The sequence below is a fragment of the Oryctolagus cuniculus genome, chromosome 18 (genome assembly GCF_964237555.1).
Source record: "Oryctolagus cuniculus chromosome 18, mOryCun1.1, whole genome shotgun sequence".
Lineage (NCBI taxonomy): Eukaryota > Metazoa > Chordata > Mammalia > Lagomorpha > Leporidae > Oryctolagus > Oryctolagus cuniculus.
Window position 1 is genome coordinate 43,877,503 of NC_091449.1, and position 6,169 is coordinate 43,883,671.

A 6,169-nucleotide genomic window follows, 5' to 3' on the forward strand; every position below is an offset into this window, starting at 1 on the left:
ATGTCCTAAATAACACTCTGTCCTCAGAATCAGCCCTTAAGGCATTCGGGTCTGGCTGAAGAGCCCATGAGAGTATTTTAGGCATGGAAAGCCAAGACACTCTGGGGAAAAAAAAAAGAAAAGAAAAGAGGACTTAAATGAAAGATCTCTGTGAGTGAGATCCTAGAAGAAAGAATGGGCCATGAAAGAAGGAGGTACCTTTCTCTGAAGGGAGGAGAGAACTTCCACTTTAATTATGACCTTGTCTGAATCAGATTGAAGTTGGTGAACTCAAAAGGCTTCCAGAATCTTGGCAACTCATGACTAGAGCCTAGGGAGATTACTGACACCATAAACAAGAGTTTCAAATTGTTAAGTCAACAACAGGAGTCACTGTGTACTTATTTCTCATGTAGGATCTCTGTCCTTAGTATGTTGTTCAATGTAAATTAATGCTATAACTAGTACTGAAACAGTATTTTACACTTTGTGTTTCTGTGTGGGTGCAAACTGATGAAATTTTTACTGAATATATACTAAATTGATCTTCTGTATATAAAGATAATTGAAAATTAATCTTGATGTGAATGGAATGGGAGAGGGAGTGGGAGATGGGAGGGTTGCGAGTGGGAGGGAAGTTATGGGGGTGGGAAGCCATTGTAATCCATAAACTGTACTTTGGAAATTTATATTTGCTAAATAAAAGTTTTTAAAAAAAGAAGGCTAGAATAAATTCCACAGAATACAGAGTGGCGAAGTCCATGTTTGATGTAAGACTAAAATTTATAGCCTGTGAATTGTTTGAAAAGCAAACAAAATACATGGAAACTGTACAAAACTGAGAAGCAAAGTGAGTTCCACTTAAGTGGCTGCTGTGTGGTGATTACCTGTGGGACATATTGAACGGATGTAAAGAGTGCCTTTGCCTCTCCCACACAGGCCATAAGATTGACTCAGGGAAATGATCTCAACACATAGGGGTCAGCAGACGGATGGAACTGTGAGGGTGAGGCAGTAACAAAAGGAAAGGAGGTGGTGCATGTCTGTAGGATTAACGGCAGTGATGTAGAATGGCGAGGTAGAGCTTAATATGGAGCTGAATTACACACACATGCTATGAAATCATTTGGTGATATATTATTCTGTAACCCCTCCCTTATAGTTAGCAGGGCTAGTAAAAGCAAAATAAAAACAAAATTGCCTTCTCTGGCAGAAATAGCCATTTTATTTATATTATATAAATATAATGCTCCTGGCCTTAAGCAATTTTTTTTATTTGATAGACACTATGTGTGATAGAAATTTAATTTTCTGATCTAGGTTCATCCTCTATGCCTTATGAGTTATGCATCATTATTAGTTTCATTCCCTAAAATTGGAAATTGAGGGCCAGAGAGATTTTATAAGTTCCAGACTCATAGGTAGTATGAGGTAGAGCTGGACTCAAAGCTATGACTGGCTAATTCCAAAGCCCACACTAGTAAATGCTGTGCAGAAAAGAAAAGTGTAGTGTCTAGTAATAGATAGGTTATGCAGCAAGATTCTAGTTACAGAGAGATCTAGTTCAGCATTTAGCCCAGAGGGAATGAATATCAAGGTCTGGATCTTGGGAAAAGTAATTGTAATAGACTAGAAGACTGACATAAAGGTCAAGTAACCACCATCAGGGACATCTCTCAACAAGAATACAGAGGAAATACAGCTACTGAAAGATCTTCAACAGCAAGTAACTCAAATCTCAGAAACAGATTTTTTTCTATCACAGACAATATAAAATTATCCTATTTCACCTTTAGTAAAAGGCAGCCTTCTAAATAAGAGAGAATAAAAGTGCATAGAGGAAACAGGACAGTCACATATGAATTTATTCACAAGCTAGCTTAAAGGTAGAAAAATTATGAAAAAGAAGCTGTGGACAAGTTTCTGCAGTTACTCTTGTACACGTAAAAATTAATTCCTATTTTTTAATAAAGTGAGACCATTTGATCATGTGGGATAGAGTCAAAGCTGAAAAAGAATCTAATTAAAACAAAAAGTTGCTCATTGTTTAGGTTTAATTTATAATCCAACCACTAAAGTAAAAATTATACCTCAGAAATCCTATTAAAGTCTTTGTCCGTGCTTAATGTTTTTAAGAGTAGTCTTTATAATTTTGGAAAATGTGAGTCCATGTAATATACCTTGATGTAAAAAATAATTGTGGATAGATGTTTAAAAATCAATCCACTCTTTTAGGACATAAAAGAAGGGTTACCTTCATTAGTTTAGGTAGAAAAATCCTCAATAACCATAATGATGGATCATTTTTCTCTGAGAGATAGAAAAATTTATTTTAAAAAGTGTCTGCTGTAATTTCACAGGAAAATAAGAGATCTTTTTAAATGATAATTCCAGCTTATTACCATTTGAACAGTCTTTCTAGCAGCCAAAAGAAAATGTATCTTCATCTTTTATTTCATAAATCCACAGTTGCCTACACCATGCCCATACGTTCAGACGGAATGCAATTTCATAAATCTTAATTTGTCTTGAATAAAGACAGCTTGTGTCTTCAACACAAAATATCTTCAGAAACTAAAAATGGGTTGTTGCTTGTCTTTTTACACTGTCCCTCAAATTGTCATCTCCATGTTTTGTTTACTGACATAGAAAACCAATTTGAGAATAAACGTTAGAGAACAGTGTGGGATGTGAATACAAGATAAAAGGCTTCTTGAATTCTAGATTCACCCAAGGGTAGAAATCTATAAAATGGCACAATTCCAGCAAAGGAAATTAAAGGCCACATAGTCGGGTATCATAAAAGAACCAAAAACTCTGTGATGCAAGAAAGAAAAAAACAGAGAGAAATACTATAGTAGAATTTTACAATCTGGTGATAAATAAAAATGAAAAACAACCACAGAAGTTAGTAAAAAATAGTAACTCTAAATCATCAAATATAATTGAATCTGCAATGACTGCATACCAGGGCAGGGTTTTAAGGTGAAGAGCATGTACGTTTTGTTACATATCAGTGCACATGTACAACATTTAATGTTTTTAAGTAAGCTGCTCTGCCTTCCTCAAACCTGCTAAGGTAAAGGGAATCTTTTTTTAAAGTCTTCTCATGAATCTGCACTATACTCAGGACAAAATGCAAATACAATGCTAGGATCTACAGTGGTGAAAAGTCTATCAGTCGTTATTTTCAAGGAATTGGACTTGAAAGGAGAATACAGTTTGGACTGATGACACAAAGATGAACTTGAGTTTTAATTTCTTACATGGGAGCTGAAAACTAGGAGAAAAGCTAACCGCACAATGTCATTACTCACTATTAACCCTTTTGGAGATATAAACATTTTCTGAGAAGAAAACAAAAACAGCTCCACTCAGGATTGGCAACCACCTCTAGCAATATAAGCTGTCCCCTCTTCTTTGTCAGATCTTTTCTGGAACTTTCGATTTTTAGGTAACCTCCAACCTCTGCCCAATTCAGAGTGCTCATAGTAGCACATCAATGCCCATATTTATAAATGTATTCAATTTGTTTTTCTTCTCAACTGCTATAACTACCACCTAATACCCATGTTATCCTTTTAATAAAACTGCATTAGCTTTTTCAGTTTTGCTAATTCATCTTTTATTCATGAAATAAATATATGACAAACTCAAAGGAGATATTTAAGGATAATTAAGTAGAAAAAGGAAAACACACACACACAAACTGAAAATGATTAACTATGTTGGGCAATTGTCTGGTAGTTTCTAGTAGATTGACAGTTGTTTTATGCACTCTGACAATATTTCTATTACTAGTCATAAACCCATCAAATCCATATCTATGGTCACCAAAAGATGTGAGTGGAAACTTCTTATGATAGTTATGAATTTTAAAAGCCAAAACCACACAAATGTCAATTTAAATACACTGATGCTTTTTAAGTTTTCTAATTTTAATTTTTAATTAGTTTTTAAGTGATTCAATGTGGTTTGTAGATTCAGTTCTAAGGACACAATGCCATTCCTTTTCTTCCCTTCCTCCCTCCTTCTTTCTTCTTTCTACCCGCCTTCATTTTCTGTTTATTTTTTCAGTTTTGACAGAACATATTTTGAATTTGCATTACAGTAAAAAATACATTTTTACAATGGAATAGTATACAATTATGAATATGAACAAAGGACTACAATGTGCTTCAGTTTTTATGACTTTCACAAATATAATATGGATGAAAATTAACTAGATCATTTACTTATTTATTTATTTAGAAAGAGTTACAGGGAGAGAGAGAGAGATTGATCTTCCATACACTGGTTCTCTCCCACGATGGCCAGCAATAGGCCAGGCCAAATCAGGAGCCAGGAGCTTCTTCTGGGTCTCCCTAATCACTAGCAGGGACCCAAAACCTTGGGCCATCTTCTGCTCCTTTTCCTAGGCCATTAGAGGGAACAGAATTGGACAGGGAGCAGCCAGGACACGAACCTGTGCCATAAGGGATGCTGGCATCACAGGCAGCTGTGTTACCTATTTTTGCACAAGACTTTCCTCAGTTAGATTTTCTAGTAAAAAAGAAAACTGCATAATTAGTGCTTCCATTTATACATACTTGAAAATACACAAAATTCATGTATGACAGAAGTCAGATTAGTGGATACCTGTGAGGTAGAGAAGACCTAACAATGATGGAGGGACATGAGGGATTCTTTTGGGGTTCTGTTTTATAATAAGGCATGATGACTTCCATATTACATTGTGTGATATTTCCCCACAGCTATGGTATAAATTTTCATAAATATTATGAAATAAATAACAGAGAAAGGGGAGAGAGAGGGAGAAAGGGGGAGAGAAAGAGAGAGACAGAGAGAGAGAGAGAGAGAGAGAGACAGAGACAGAATGAGGTTGATTCTGTTCACTGATTCACTCCCCAAATGCCATGTCTGCAACATCTGGGGCTGGGATTGGGGGTGAGCCTGGCCAAAGCCAGAGCCAGGAGTTACATCCAGATGTTCCATATAGGAACCTAAGTATTTGTGCTGTTTTCTGCTGTCTTCCAGGTACATTAGCAGGAAGCTGGATTAGAAGTGCGGAGTAACCAGTGGTCAAATCAACACTGATATGGGATATAGGCATCCCCAGGGGTGGCTTAAACTGCTGCTCTACAATGCCTGCCCCTAAGTACATACTTTTTTATCTATCTATCTATCTATCTATCTATCTATCATCTATCATCTTTCTATCATACATCTATCTACAGTTCAATATTTTTAAAAAGAAAGAATTAAGTAGCCAGGTTGCCAGGAGATAAGGATGAGAGTGTGAATGATTGTAGTGGTGGTATTGATGTTGATGATGATGTGAAAACTCTCTGCTTTAAAAGAATGTATCGTATATAATGAGTAGTTGGAATGTCAGAAGTAGTCTAGGCCTGGTAGTCAAATGCTTGAAACTCTGATTTTAGACATGGATTTAGGTACGACTTCCACTATTTACCACTTATATGATGTTAAATTCTAGAGATGCTATGTAATATCATGTTATCTTATTTGTAAAATTCGGCTGTGAATGTCACTTATAGTATTAGAGAAAGGGTTAAATTGAATAAACCATCTAAATAATTTAATAGAACATTTATTGACATCAGTATTCAGTTATGCCATTTTCTGTATTATCTTGTCATCTTGATGATTGATATTACTGTTCCTGCAGCAGTAATCAAAGAGATAGGTTGATGATAGCTTTGAAAATAAGGAGTGGATTTCACCATTGAGGAAAAGAACTGACTACCTAAATAAGTATGGTGTCAATGCTCATGTAAAAAGATAAACAGAATTTAAAATTAGTGTTTAAAAATATTAATATTGACTAAATTATTAAAACTGAATCAATGAAATTTGCATAAAACCTGGCAATAAACATATTATGGCCCCCAGATAGTTAAAACAGTTATAAAATTTCTAATTACATCTTTTCATTTCAAGGCTATTTAAGTTAAAAGAAATATGATTGAGACTTGAGGAATCACCATAATAAAACTTGCTTTAAGTTTTTATCACTTTTACATCAACTATTTTGATGTCCATGGGAACTAACAATATTTTATTAGTAGTACTCTAGCTGGTCTTGTAGTTGTCACTCAATTTCATAAAATAATTTTAAAATATTATGAACAGTTTAGTAAGTGCACAATGAAATTCTTCCAAATTGATG